Raw genomic sequence first — 16,510 nt, forward strand, 5'->3', positions numbered from 1 at the left:
GTTGCCATTATCTCCCTTAGTTATGGCCCAGGAAAATCCCACAGTCGAGAAACCCCTTTCAGACTTTTATACTGCATTACAGGAAGGACCTGCTTCCTGCATTAAACTCGATGAGATTGCAGATGATTTTCGCATTCCGCCAAACATTTTTGGTTTGTTACCTGTTTACCATGGTCTAGACCGTGAAAAACCGTACAATCATCTTCGTCATACGCAGCAAGTAGTCACCACTTTTCTCCATCCGACCTTTACCAATGAACAAGTCTTTCTTAGGTTGTTTCCCTTCACCTTAGCTGATAAAGCTTTAGTTTGGCTCGTAGGCGAAGTGCCGCAATCCCTTGACACATGGGCCAAACTCGTACAAGCATTCATGATAAAGTTATATACTCAGAAGAAAACTACAAAGATGCTTCAGAAGATTCAATTCTTTCGCCACTACAAAGATGCTTCAGAAGATTCAATTCTTTCGCCACTACAAAGATGCTTCAGAAGATTCAATTCTTTCGCCAGCATCCCCAGGAATCCTTTACGGAAACATAGAGCAGATTTACTGATCTGCTTCTCGAATGTCCCCATCATCAACTCGACAACGCTGTCTTAGTCCGTTCATTCTTTAATGGTCTCTCTGACCATCAAAAGGAAACATTAGATATTATGAACGGTGATTATTTTATGGACAAAGGCGTTACTGAAGCATACACTTTTCTTGAGAAACAAGCTTCACGAAGCACCCATTGGGGTAACATTGATTCTTCCAGATCTTCTAAAGATACTCCTACCAAAGTTATGTCTATGTTTGAGGTTCGATCTGGAATTAAAAACTCTGATCGAGTCCCTAACCAAAAAGGTCGATGCTCTTTTGGTTCAGGTAAATGATCAAAAACCCAAACAAGTCATGGCTGCCAACACTTTCCCATGTCCTCTTTGCTTAAGTCCTGAACACGCCGATTCTTATTGTCCTTTAACATACGAGTGCCCTCCCCAACCATCTGAAGAGTCTTGTGCTTTCAACATCCCTAATGCACCTTGGCGACAACATCCGAATTTGGTTTGGGGCCCCCCTACCCAACAACAAGCTCCTCCGGGTGTCAACAACGCTCCTGTACAACCACCCGCGAACTACAATTCCTACCGTCAAGGAAATCCTCCAAAATTCCAGGAAGGGCAAATTCATTTTCCCAACAATGCAAATATAAGGTACCAAAACAATCGCAGCCTTGTTCCCACTAATCAAGGATATAGCTACCAAAATCAACACGTAAACAATAACCGTGAACTTGTTCTTGCCGCTCCACTGGTACAATCCACTGCCGATAAAACAGTTGAAACTTTTCTAACTTACATGAATCAACAGAATCAAATCCTAGCATCTATCCAACAGTCTCTTCAGATGTTAGCACAGGATAAAAGTCAAAAGGGAGTGTTTCCTAGCCAAGCAGTTCCAAACCCAAATCCCACAAACACTACCTTTGAACTCAATAATGCACCAGGATCAAGTAATCTCAGCTAGGGTGAGGTAAATGCCGTCACCACTTTTCGTTCTGGCCGAACCATCAATAATCATATATGTATGCCAGACGTCAAATCAATGGAAACCACGGTGACGTCTTTCCAACTCCAAACTCGCAACCTATAGCGGACGAAGTTGTTCTTTCCAAATCTACAACCACGAAACTAGGGAAAGATGCCTCTGATCCATATGCACGATTCTGCCCAAAAGCTCCATTCCCTGCCCGTTTGGTAAAGAACAAACCTGATGAATATTTCGATGAGATCCGAGAAACCTTCAAAAATTTGACCATAAACCTACTTTTTCTAGATGCGCTTAAGCATTTGCCCAAGCATGCCAAGTTTTTGAAGGACATGTGCACCAACAAATGACGAACTAATATTCCTCAACTGCTAACGCTCTCATCAATTGTCGGGATGGTTCAATGACATTGTCTTTTGGGAACCTTTCTGTCGAAGTCAACGTGTTCAAGTTAATGAAACAATTTCCTAATCCTATAATGGAGGGTGAGATTAGCTTGGTTGATAGTCTAGCATATGAATATTTTGAAAACTCTTTTCCCCCAGACGAGGTACACCAATTTCTTTCTTTTAATAATCCTGAGTTTGAAGATGACTCGTACATTAAGGATGTCCACACATTATTAGAGTCAGTACCACTATTTGACCCTACTACTGCATTACCAACTGATTCAGAAGAACTAGAATCGCACTTTTCCATTGAAGAGACGGGCCCTCATGAATCCTTGATCCCTACTCCTCCAACTCTGGATTTAAAACCTCTACCTTCTAATTTGAAGTACGTGTACGTGCATCTCGATCGCAATGGTAGTCACCCTATAATAATTTCTTCTCACTTGACTACTGATGAAGAAGCACGTTTGATTCATGTCATTCATGAGCATTGCTCCGCTATCGGATGGTCCTTAGATGATATCAAAGAAATAGACCCTAGTGTATGCACGCATCACATACATCTGGATGGCGGCTCAAAGACATCGCGAGAACCACAACGTCACCTTAACCCCGCCATGAAAGAGGTGGTGAGGGAGGAAGTTTTACGTTTACTTGATGCGGGTATCATATACCCTATCTCTGATAGTGACTAGGTTAGTCCTGTCCACATTGTTCTCAAAAAGTTCGGCATTCAAGTTGTACAAAATGAAAATGGTGAATGCATCTCCACTCGCATTCCATTGAAATGGAGAATTTGTATTGACTATCGCAAACTTAATGCCATAACACGTAAAGATCACTTCCCTCTTCCATTAATTGACTAGATGCTAGAACGTTTAGCTGGTCATGCTTACTACTATTTTCTTGATGGCTATTCCGGCTACTTCCAAATTGTCATCGATCCTATCGATCAAGAAAAGACAATTTTCACATGTCCCTTTGGAACCTTTGCATACAACGAATGCCTTTTGGTCTTTGCAATGCCTCAAGCACTTTCCAACGCTGCATGCTTCACATTTTCAGTGATATGGTGGAATGTTATATGGAAGTCTTCATAGACAACTTTTCCATTTATGGAAATTCCTTTGACGATTTCCTATCCAACATTTCTAAAGTGTTAACATGTTATGAAGAAAAAAAATCTGGTACTTAATTGGGAGAAGTGTCATTTCATGGTGACCAAAGGAATTGTTCTAGGTCACATCATTTCGAAAGACATGATAGAGGTTGATAAAGCTAAAATTGTTAAAATTGCTTTGCTACCTTTCCCCCAAACAGTCTGCGATATCGGTGCCTTTTTAGGCCACGTTGGGTTTTATAGGCGATTCATTCAGGATTCGTCTTTAATTTCAATTGCAAATAAGCTTTTGAAACTCTAAAAACTGCCCTGACTACCACTTTTATCATTCAACCCCCTGATTGGTTTCAACCATTCGAACTGATATGTGACACTAGCGACTTTGCTATTGGTGTCGTACTAGGCCAAGGACGTGATGACAAACCCATTATCATTTACTACGCTAGTAAAACTCTTAATGACGCTCAACGTAATTACATGACAACTGAGAAAGAGTTCCTAGATGTTGTCTATGCTTTGGAAAAATTTCACCCTTACCTGGTCGGATCATCCACCGTCGTATATACTGACCATGCCGCACTTCGGTACCTACTGGCGAAAAAGGACACGAAACAGCGATTGTTCCGCTCGATCCTTCTCTTGCAAGAATTCACCCTTGAAATCAAAGACAAGAAAGGAACCAAAAATATCGTGGCCAACCATTTATCAAGGCTGGTTGGTGACATTGATAGTGATTCTGAAGCCATCTGTGATTCCTTCCTAGACGAATATTTGTAATCCATTTTCTCCTCTCCATGGTACGCGGATATCGTTAACTACCTAGTTACTGAGGAAGTTCCTTCCTTTTCATCACGTCCTGATCGTAAAAAGTTCTTATCCACAGTAAAATATTATTTCTGGGATGACCCCTACTTCTTTAAGTATTGTTCCAACCAACTCATTCGTCGCTGTAATCCCGACTGGGAACACACCGACGTGTTATCTTTTTGCCATGAGCAATCTTGTGAGGTAATTTCAGTGGGAAGAAAACTGCAGCCAAGGTTTTACAATGTGGCTTTTACTGGCCTACCCTTTTTCGCGATGTACACAAATATTACAAAGCTTGCATTCGTTGTCAGCACCTAGGTCGAATTACCCAACGCAATATGATGCCCCTAAATCATATCTTAATTGTGGAATTTTTTTTATGTTTGGGGCATTAATTTTATGGGACTCTTCCCTATTTCTCAAAGTTTTCTCTACATTCTAGTCGCTGGAGACTTTGTGTCTAAATGGATTGAGGCACTCGCATATTGCTCAAATGACCATAAGACTGTTGTGAAATTTGTAAAAGAAAACATTTTCTCTCATTTTGGTGTCCCCAAAGCTATCATCAATGATAGGGGTACACATTTTTGTAATAAATTTTTTGGGTTTTTAATGAAGAAATATGGAGTCACTCACAAAGTTGCTACTCCATACCACCTACAGATGAGTGGCCAAGTGGAAGTCTCCAACAGAGAGATAAAGTCCATTATGGAGAAAACTGTCAATCCATCAAGAAAAGACTAGTCTCTCTGCTTATCAGATGCCTTGTGGGCATACCGAACGACATTTAAGACACCTATAGGGATGTCTCCTTACCGCATTGTTTTTGGAAAACCTTGTCATCAGCCAGTTGAACTTGAGCATCATGCCCTATGGGCCATCAAAAGCCTCAATTACAATATTAATGCGGCATGAGAGAAGCAAAAACTACAATTAAATGAGCTTAAGGAGATTCGGAGTGATGCTTATGATCTCTCGAAATACTACAAAGATAATATGAAAAGAGTGCACGACAAGCATATTTTGCGTAAAGATTTCGAAATTGGCCAAAAAGTTTTACTGTACAACTCCAGATTACACATTTTTCCTGGTAAATTAAAAACACGATGGTCTGGTCCTTTCATTGTGTCAGTTGTGACCCATTATGGGGCAATCTCTTTGATTAATCCATAAGATAACAACGAATTTCAAGTAAATGGACAACGCCTCAAACATTACCACAAGTTACGCTTCCCAACTATTGAACAGACTCTTCTTCAGGATCTGGTCTACATAGACTAGATGTTTTATTTGACGTACTCAATCTTGTTTCTCTATAGAGGCTACATCATTTTGGTAGCCGGGCCATCTTCTACTCTATGATATCAAAAGTACTTTGAAGTGTGTGGTTGCAAGTGCCGAAGCCGTAGTCCACAAAAACTCTATTTTAGAACTGAGTATAAATGTCTTCTGCAACGCGAGAAAACGTTCCTACTGGTAAACGATGGGTACCAAAACTTTCACCTCATTCCTTCTTTTCCCTTTTCTACTCTCTGTCTCGCAAACTTCAGCTAATCATTTGGTGTAAGTCTCACTTATCATGAATAGGTAATGGTCGTTGTACTTTTGCTCGAAAACGACGTGTGCGAAGGATGGGGTGGTGTATGCATTGTCAAACACCTTTCTGTCCAGGTCTTGACTTCTTATCTGATACTAGCTGGTACAAGGTATACTTTTGTCTAACACCAGCTGCATAGGATAAACTTCGTCTCCATGCCGTTTCTCCCACGGGTTGGGAATCGTCTTGAGGATCTGACGTTAAAAGACTCACAAACGTCTTGAGGATCTGACGTTAAAAGACTCACCTTTATATATATATATATATATATATATATAATATTGTAGTCTTTTAAAAATTCCCTTTGTATTAAGATGTGCACGTAGAGATTCGTGTTCAATCTCGGATGTTACCTACTTGGAACACGTACGGGCAATGGATTCCACCATGCCAACCCCTAGAAATGGTTACTTTGAGTTCTCTTTGGGGCGGTTTGAGGATAGCCGTACGTAATAAGGGCAATATTATTAGACCGTAATGTGCACGGTCCGGGATGGTACCGTCCTGCCTCTAACCCCATAATACATAAAGGTAAAGTCATAGTCTGGCTGGATTGGGTTCACTCTAGAGCCGACATGACAGTTGCTTATGAATTTAGATGGTGATTCTTCTAGACATCTAGTGTTGTTCACATTAATCTCCCTTGTATATAAATAAAAACTTTGTTTATAAATAAAATATCCCTCCTTGTTTTAAAAAATTCTTGTAGCCTTGGAAAATGACTCAAATAATTGGATGACATTTTTTGTGCCGATCATTTCCATAGCTCATTTATCCAATTTGGAGTCCGAACGAGTCGTGTGTGAGCATTTAGATTTTTTTAGGCTTAAATTGGGCTTTAGGCTTGATTTAGGCTTCGGAAATTTTTTGGGACCGATCAAATCTCGTTATTCTCGGCCCATTTAAAACCGAGACACCCAACCACACGCGTCATCATTCTATCCTTCATCTCCAACAAAAACTAGATCTTGTTCCCTCTCGATTTAGTCTCGCACAAGACAGGCCCACGTTAAATCCAAGTCTCGCGCGAGGCCACCACAGTTCCGAATCTAATTCCCTTCCATTAGTAACTTCCAATTCTTCCCCTCATCTCAAATCAATACTCATCCTCTTCTTACGATCACCAATGGCTGGAAACAAGCGAATTTCGGTGGAGAAAAATTTTGGAGCACTATTTGAAATTGGGATGTTTGCTCCATTTTTAGATACGGAAATACAATCTAGAGGATAGGAGTATTTGTTGTATGCCAATGGCAGAGTGTATTCAACGGATTTGGTGTTGAAGTTTTACGACAATGGTAGCTTTAATGGCGTCCATTTTTGGGTCACCATAAACGGTGTGCGCCGCCAAGTAACACCTGCGTTGATCTCCGGGATCACGGGCATACTGGTGATCGAGCACGTGCTGATTCAATAGTAGTCCATTTATCCATACACTTACGATCTAATGCTCGACATGCTAATCGAGGGCGAGTATAATATGGATGGGAAATGTTCTTATCAATGCTCGATGCGACGGAACCAGCTGGCCGTGACTCAATGGCTAGGACAGAATGTCATTGGCACCTCGAAACCTTCAGGCATCAACAAGACATTTCTCCACCTACTCTGGATCCTCTGGAGCGCAAGGGTAACTTCTGCATAGTCACCTTTCTTTTTGATATCATTACGCATGCCACACTCAGGTCAGCCCCTCTTGCCGTTCTTGTAACACAAGTTATGATTAATTTGGGTTTCCTGTCTGCCACCCCGTTAGTACCTATGCTACCATATGAGAATATGCTTGTTTTCAAGAAATGCATATTGGCCCCATGGGAACCCACAGCACCAATGGCAACTGAACACGCTAACGTAGGTCCAGCGCACCCACCCTTCTTTGATGAGACTGCTATGAGCAAGATGAGCCATCTTATAGATGCCTTACGTGCTATGAACAGTGGCATGAGAGACATGTACACTCGCCAGGTATCAATGAAACATACCATACGCAAGTTCAGGGAGGATATGACCAGTCGCCACGAGTCGATGACAGACAGCATGGGGGAATTTCAGCAAGAAATGCGAACTTCCATGAATACATTTCAGGATCACATGACTACTCGCCAGAACCAGTTCTAGCGAATGCTCATGGCAAACCAGCACCAGTTTCAAGCTCAGGTGATGGATACTCAAGGCGATATCCAGGAGCAGTTAGCCTCCATGGGAGCTCGTACTGCACGCCGTCGTAGGACTCCTGGTTCTTCTTCTGCAGCCCCTAAGGATTCTCAGTAGGCAGTTTATTTTCCCGGTCTTGTATATTATTTATGTCGGATATTTTATTTACGTGTTTGCATTTTAATTTTCCAACCTAGAATGTCTGTTTATTTCCTACATTTTCCAAAACTTCTGCCTTGTCAAATATTATATTAGTTATCTCCAATATTATATTATATATAGGTAGAAACATATATAATAATATTAGTAATAATAATATATATAAATATATATTTTTGACGTCACACTTAATAGCGAACGTTACTGTCCACTAACGATCGACAAAACGGTCATGAAATCGCACAAAAAAACGGTCAGAAAATGGTCATGAAATCGCACCCAAACGGTCAGAAAACGGCTCCATTTTCTTTCTATAAATAGGAAGTTCACCACATCCTTCACATTCACTCCTTTCTTCTTCTTCCCTCTACATTTCTTCTCTAATTCTAATATCGTTTTTAGTTCTTACCAAATTTCAAGCTTCATGGATACACTAGAAAAGTTTGAGCAATGGCAAATTGAATATGCTACTCAAGTCTTCATGCTCGGTTGTTTTATTATAGTAATGTTCTTAATGTGGCATATAGTCCTATCTAATATTTAGGTTTGTATTTTATTCCCCGTGTCATTATGGTGTGTTTTCACATCTCTGTACGTTGTACATCTTATTGTGATATTATATTTACATCTTCTTTGTCCTTCTATTTACTCTATTTCAAAATAATTATTATATATATATATAAACCTAATATTTAGGTTTGTATTTTATTCCCCGTGTCATTATGGTGTGTTTTCACATCTCTGTACGTTGTACATCTTATTGTGATATTCTATTTACATCTTCCTTGTCCTTCTACTTACGCTATTTAAAAAAACAAATATATATATATATATATATATATATATATATATATATATATATATATATATATATATATATATATATATATATATATATCGGTTTGTCTAGGGTGCCACTCTTAGAGTGCCACCCTTATCTCACTCTCCTCTTGAGCCGTCGGATCCGACCTCTAGATCTGAAGATCTAATTTACTCATAAAACCGATATTTCAAAATTTCGGTGTATTTCAAAATAAAAAAAAACGAAAATAACAAAAATTTCGGTGTTTTTTCTTCTTCTTCTCTGAGAACTTCTTCTTCTCTGAGAAATCAAGTTCTCTCTCTCTCGGCAATCCTTCTCAACTTCTCAAAAAAAAAAAAAAAAAAACAGATCTACCAAAAAAAAAGAGGGATCGACTATTATTAAAACCCAATTCCTTCGCCATTAACGACCACCTGAGCTCTCTGAACTTCACTCTGTCTCGAGTTCCAATTAAGGTATACTTCCATTAACACACTTTATTCTCACTCACTTCACTCACTACTGCAAACTCGTTATGTTGTGTTGTGCATTCTGGTTCCTATTTTCGTTGTCTTTGTTTTTAATTTTTTTCGCTTGTTAAGCGATATAGTCTCTACTTCTAAGTAGCGAGACATTCCTTTAGCGTTATGAATTGACCCAATACGCGGGTTTGTTATGTAGGTGGTAATGTATCGTGTGTGTGATGGTAATGTGGTATAACTGTATGGCTAGCTCATATATATTCATGTTTGAAGAATATACAACTTTGAGTGCCTTGGAATATTTTCTAGGCTCGTCGGTTTAAATCTCAAATTTAGTTTTCATACCGTTTGTAAAACGAGAAAAAAAAAAAAATGGTGGCTGCCATTAGCATATTAGTATATCGTTTTGAACTCGCCGAGGAGTTCGTGAACTCGTCCCGAAGTTTTGAACTCTTTCAGAGTTCGTGAACTCGTCGTATTCTTCATGCCGTGATTCGGCCGAGTTTTGAACTCGCATTATTCTTCATGCCGATTCTCGTCAGAGTTTTGAACTCGCCGAGTTTTAAATTCGTCGAGTTCTAAATTTCGAGTTTGGTGAATTCGCCGAGTTTTGAATTCACGAGTTTTGAACTCTGTCGAGTTCGTGGTCTGTCGGTGTTTTGAACTCGTCGAGTTTTTAAATCTGTCGAGTTCGTGAATGAATTTCGTCGAGTTTTGAATTGCCGTCGAGTTTTGAACTCGTCGAAGTTCTAAATTCTGTCAGAGTTCGGTGAACTCTGTCGAGTTTTAAATTCTGTCCGAGTTTTTGAATTCCCGTCGAGTTTTTGAACTCGTCGAGTTTTGAATTCTGTCGAGTTTTGAACTCTGTCGAAGTTCGGTGAACTCTATCGAGTTTTAAATTTCATTAGAGTTTTGAATTCGTCGAGTTTTGAACTCTGTCAGAGTTCGGTGAATTCTGTCAGAGTTTTGAATTATTTCGAGTTTTGGCGAACTCGAGTTTTGAATTTGTCGAGTTGGCCGAACTCTGTCAGAGTTCGTTGAACTAGCATATTCGGTGAACTCGCCGAGTTTTGAACTCTGTTAAAGTTTTGAACTAGCATATTCTGTTTAACTTTTGTTTGTTCATTTGTTTTTTAATGTTATTGGTTTAGGGTTCCATAGTTATTACATATTTTTGATATCAAAAATATCAAAAATATCAAAAAATTCTTCTGAATCTGTTTATCTAAGCAAAAGGAATAGAAGGATATCAAGTTGATATCAAGTTGTTTGTAGTCTCTGTAATTGTGTTGGAGCTTCTTGCTCAAGTCTTTTTAGTTTGGTACTCTCTGTTTTGGTTTCACATTTCTTTCTGCATGATCACTATGGACCTTTGTCAATGGCTGTTTTCTAAAATTAAGTCTGTACAACCATTTTTCTAATTAAGAGTGTCAACTTGTTGACTTAATGTTTGTAAGTTGAAACTAATAATGAAATCGGTGGTTTGTAACTGTATTTGCATTTGTATGTATCAGGGGTTTCGAAAAGTTGATCCAGAGAAATGGGAGTTTGCTAATGAGGATTTCATAAAGGATCAGAAGCATTTGCTTAAGAACATTCATAGAAGGAAGCCTATTCACAGTCATTCTCATCCTCAAGGGTCAGAGGATTCAGAAAGAGCAGCACTAGATGATGAAATAGATAAACTTTCTAGGGAAAAGACCTCTATTCAGACCAATCTTTGGAGAGTGAAACAACAGAAGTCCAAAACAAAGGTTCAGTTAGAGGAGTTGGAGCATAAGGTACAAGAAAGGGAGTAGAGGCAAGTTGGGCATGATGAAATATTTGGCAAGAGCATCCACAATCCTACTTTTGTTGAACATTTGGTTAGAATGGGCAGGTTCCTCTATGAGCATGGAACATCACCGAGGCCCTTAGTTATATGATCGATGTGTAATTTTCTTCCGGAGAATTCATGTACATAAATTTCTATTGGATCACTCTTCCGAAGTTATTTTGGTTTGCCGTGAGGAAGTTGCTAGGGTAATCTTGTATTTTATTTTGCACTGTCGAGGAGTTTTGAAACCGTGAAACAAAGAACACGAGTTTTATTTTGCACTGTCGAGTTGGTCATTGATGAGCAACAATCTTGGTTTAAAGTCTTCAACACACTCGTTCATCCAATCTCCAAATGATTCCCCTATATATTATTATCAAGACTTTAGTGCGAACTTTAAACTTCTTGTAGCTCGTCTCGAAAATACCCTTTCGTCGGTGTTGCATTATATTTTACTTTATACATCCGGCGTATGTGTGTGTTCCTCTATCGTTTTACTTTCGTAGTAGCTTATACACAATTAATGATTACGAAAATAAGAAAGAGAAGCATAAGAAAATACAAAGATTTGAGGCGCAGTGAGACAAAAACATGACCATTTCTCACATATGTATAAAATGCCTCCTACACTATAAATTAGAGAACGCAAATGTGTGCAAAATCCTAGACAGGACCGTTCTTGGTTGATAATGTGTTATCATCACTTTCGAACTTTGAAACTAATCATTCTCAATGCCTAATCATTTTGGATTTGAGATTTTTGTACGAAGAAACGGTGTGGCCATGCCGTTTGGGACAAAGTCCATACAGACACGCCATTTTTTTTATCCAAGTTCAAATCCAAACGATATGGCCACACCGTTTGGACTTAGTCCCAAACGGTGTGGCCATGCCGTTTGGGACTAAGTCCAAACGGTGTGGCCATATCGTTTGGATTTGAACTTGCAAAAAATGGGCGGTTCTGTTGGACTTTGTCCCAAACGGCATGGCTACACCGCTTTGACTTAGTCCCAAACTGCATGGCCACACCGTTTGGTACTAAGGCCAAACGGCATGGCCACACCGTTTGGACTTAGTCCCAAACTGCATGGCCACACCGTTTGGTACTAAGGCCAAACTGCATGGCCATACCGTTTGGACTTAGTCCCAAACTGCATGGCCACACCGTTTGGGACTAAGGCCAAACGGCATGGCCACACCGTTTGGGACAAAGTCCAAACAGACACATTTGATTGTTGAAGGTGTTTGATAGGTTTGTAACATACATTGAGCAATCAAATTATTGGAATCCATTCAAGGGAAAATAAGTTATCCCAAGGTCGATTAGTTTTTCGGTTTCTTCCATTTTGCAAAATATTTGACTTTGTAGACAAGCCAAAAGAGTGAAAATAACTAAATAAGCCACTTATAGTTCGGTACCGCTTATAGTTTTATACTGAAAGGCACAGTTGATACATGAAATTCATAATATATGAAATTTCTATTTCTCACTCCTGAGTATATATAAGTACAGCCACAAGACAAATACATGAAAAACTTCAGCTCATCAACCTTATTTATAATCAAGCACAATTGGAATTTGAGCACAATTTTTTCATGAAAAACTTTAGCGCATCGTCTTCATAATCTACTTCTTCTTCAACAATCGCATCTTGATATTGTTGATACTTCAGCCCTCGATGAAATTCCATCTCATTCATTCCTTCGCCATTGTACCAATGCAAGAAGACCTTCCTACGAAACATAACTGTAAATTTTTGCACATAACTGTAATCCAAAGCAATTATTGTGAAGCTACATCCAAAGCAACTTAGGATAACTCATCATCGACAACGCCACACGACATCCAAAGCAACTTAAGCCAATAACACCTTAACCAGCCACTTGATAATACACAAAACCGCTAAGAGAAGACAGACCAACAACAACTTAAATATTAACATTCCGATTGAGTGAATTTCCGAATCAGTCGTTATCCTCCTTGTGCAAATAGAAGCTCGACTCTCAGTTGGGGAAAATGTGGGAGCTCGACTCTCATTTATATTCAACGACGACGAGCTTCCACAATTATTTTCTTCATCCACCCACTTAAAATACCTACATTTCTTATCCTTAGGCAAACGTTTGTCATTTTTTTCGCAAACACAGAAAGATCGTCCAGGATTCATTTGGGTATTCGAGACTCTATTAAGAACTGAGCTTCCACAATAAGGGCACCTCATTTATAGATCGAATTTCACTGTAGAAGGAAAAAATTAAAAAATTAAAAAATATCAAAATATGCAAATGTAAAATCACTTGAATATGTAATAACTATGGAACCCTAAACCAATAACATTAAAAAACAAATGAACAAACAAAAGTTAAACAGAATATGCTAGTTCAAAACTTTAACAGAGTTCAAAACTCGGTGAGTTCACCGAATATGCTAGTTCAAGCGAACTCGACAGAGTTAGAACTCGACAGAATTCAAAACTCTGACAGAATTCAAAACTCTGAAAGAGTTCAAAACTCTGACAGAATTCACCGAACTCTGACAGAGTTCAAAACTCTGACAGAATTTAAAACTCTGACAGAGTTCACCGAACTCTGACAGAATTTAGAACTCTGACAGAGTTCAAAACTCTGACAGAATTCAAAACTCGACGGGGAATTCACCGAACTCGACAGAATTTAAAACTCGACGAGTTCAAAACTCGGACGAAATTCACCGAACTCGGCAGAATTCAAAACTCGGCAGAATTTAAAACTCGACAGAGTTCACCGAACTCGAGAATTTAGAACTCGACGAGTTTAAAACTCGACAATTCAAAACTCGACGAGAATCGGCACATGAAGAATACGACAGAGTTCACCGAACTCTGAAAGAGTTCAAAACTCAGACGAGTTCACCGAACTCTGACAGAGTTCAAAACAGTATACTAATATGCTAATGGCAGCCACCATTTTTCTTTTTTTCTCGTTTTACAAACAGGTATGAAAACTAAATTTGAGATTTAAACTGACGAGCCTAGAAAATATTCCAAGGCACTCAAAGTTGTATATTCTTCATACATGAATATATATGAGCTAGCCATACAGATTATACCACATTACCATCACACACACGATACATTACCACCTACATAACAAACCCGCGTATTGGGTCAATTCATAACGCAGAAGGAATGTCTCGCTACTTAGAAGTAGAGACTATCACGGTTAACAAGCGAAAAAAAAAATTAAAAACAAAGACAACGAAAATAGGAACCAGAATGCACAACACAACATAACGAGTTTGCAGTAGTGAGTGAAGTGAGTGAGAATAAAGTGTGTTAATGGAAGTATACCTTAATTGGAACTCGAGACAGAGTGAAGTTCAGAGAGCTCAGGTGGTCGTTAATGGCGAAGGAATTGGGTTTTAATAATAGTCGATCCCTCTTTTTTTTTGGTAGATCTGTTTTTTTTTTTTTTTTTTTGAGAAGTTGAGAAGGATTTTAGAGAGAGAGAGAACTTGATTTCTCAAGAGAAGAAGAAGTCTCAGAGAAGAAGAAGAAAAAACACCGAAATTTTTGTTATTTTCGTTTTTTTTTTTTATTTTGAAATACACCGAAATTTTGAAATATCGGTTTTATGAGTAAATTAGATCTTCAGATCTAGAGGTCGGATCCGACGGCTCAAGAGGAGAGTGAGATAAGGGTGGCACTCTAAGAGTGGCACCCTAGACAAAACTTATATATATATATATATATATATATATATATATATATATATATATATATATATATATATTTAATATTTAGGTATGCGTGTCATGTCATTATGGTGTGTTTTCACATCTCTGTACGTTGTACATCTTATTGTGATATTATATTTACATCTTCCTTGTCCTTCTACTTACGCTATTTTTTTTTTGGGGCACCCTTGTAGTCACATGCCCCATTCTTGCCATCCACACTACATCCACTTTTGCGACTTGTTTCAGAAGATACACGTGCTCTAACTACACTGTGACACCTCAATTTGTATTTTCTGCATCTTCGGATTGGTGCCTATTTATAGCAAGGATAAACACCTCTAAAATCCAATCTTCTCTTTTCCACTAAATTTTCTTTACCACTCCATCTTTAATGCGCCCACTCGAGTTTTCGTACCCGATCAAAATTTTATGGAAAATTTCAAGAGCGGTCTATTTCACCCATATTTTGATATTGAAATTTTTCGTCGAGGATGGTTCCCTCTATTACATCATAAAGAGGCACTTTATTCCAAAGAATTGGTCATGCTATTCTATAAACACAGTTATTTCCAAAACGGGCAATTCTTTGTCCGTGCAAACGGTTGCGAGCGTGAATTGACTATGGAAATCATCTCTGAGGTACTTCAAATTCCTATTATGAACCAAGGGGTACACCTTCAGGATTCACCATTCGACAATATTAGGCATCTGATGTTTGCAACTATCCTTTACGGCGAATACAACCAGAAAAACCGCATTGTTTATCAGCGATCCTTGCAAAGAAACCAATTATCTGTGATCCAATGGCTAGCTCATAATTTGCTCGGCACATCTAAGACTTCCGAAATAAAAAAAACCCCTCTTCCATCTACTCTGGGTCTTGCAGACTAAATGCAATGATTTTTGCATAATTAAATTTCTCTGGAACGCGATTGCACGTGCCAGGAAAAAGGTAGCTCTTTTGCCAACCATTGTGACACTTATCATAATGCGTTGGGGTTTATTTTGCCTACTACGTACCTCAGAACAGCTAATATTCTCACCATTCACTCTGTTTGCATGAACGGTTTTTGGACCCCCGACGTTGCAAGGACCTATGCCGGTGCAGAAACCGGCGAAGCTTGTTCCGCTGTCAACATCTTCACTGAAAATGCAATACACAACGTATTTAATCCTATGGAAGGCCTTTGTCGCTAATTCACCAAGGACTAATGACATTATACACACGTCAGAACATTATCATCACTAGTCTTCTTGAATTTCACGACCTGCGGACAATACAAGACGAGGAACAAGCACAATTCTTGCACAACCACAACTAGTTTTTGGCAAATCACACTCTCATAATGGAGAACCACCACTATACCAAAACAGGATATTCTTAACGGCGCAGAACCGTTACTAAAATTATTTGTAACGGTTTTTTTCTGTAACTGTTTGGGCGTTATTAATATGTTAAGTTATTTACTTACAGTTTTTAACCGTTACAAATTCTTTTTAGTAACGGTTATTTAGCGTTACTAAAATTAATTACTAACGGTTTTCTAAACTCAATTGCATTAAATATTTTCAAAATTAGTAACGGTTTCCTTCAATTTCTTACGGTTTGTACACGTAGCTTAATGAAAATATTAGTAACGGCTAAAAGAAATTAGTAATGCTTTTTCGTGTAGTATGTGTTGCTAATTGAATCATTTACTAACAGTTTTTGCACCCATTTCTAACGTCTTTCTTTCTTTATAAGTGTTAATTAATGAAGAGCTTAGTAACTCTTTTTTGCCGTTACAAAACAATTTCATATTGAAAAAAAAAAATTATTTTCTCGTGCCACACGTTTACCACTTTCACCAATCACCTGCATAAAATGCCCCCTTTTATTTTGAAAATTCCACAAAAGTTACCAATAAACAAAAAACTTCACAAATACATCCA

This window comes from Coptis chinensis, chromosome 1, assembly GCF_015680905.1.
Source record: "Coptis chinensis isolate HL-2020 chromosome 1, ASM1568090v1, whole genome shotgun sequence".
Classification (NCBI taxonomy): Eukaryota; Viridiplantae; Streptophyta; class Magnoliopsida; order Ranunculales; family Ranunculaceae; genus Coptis; species Coptis chinensis.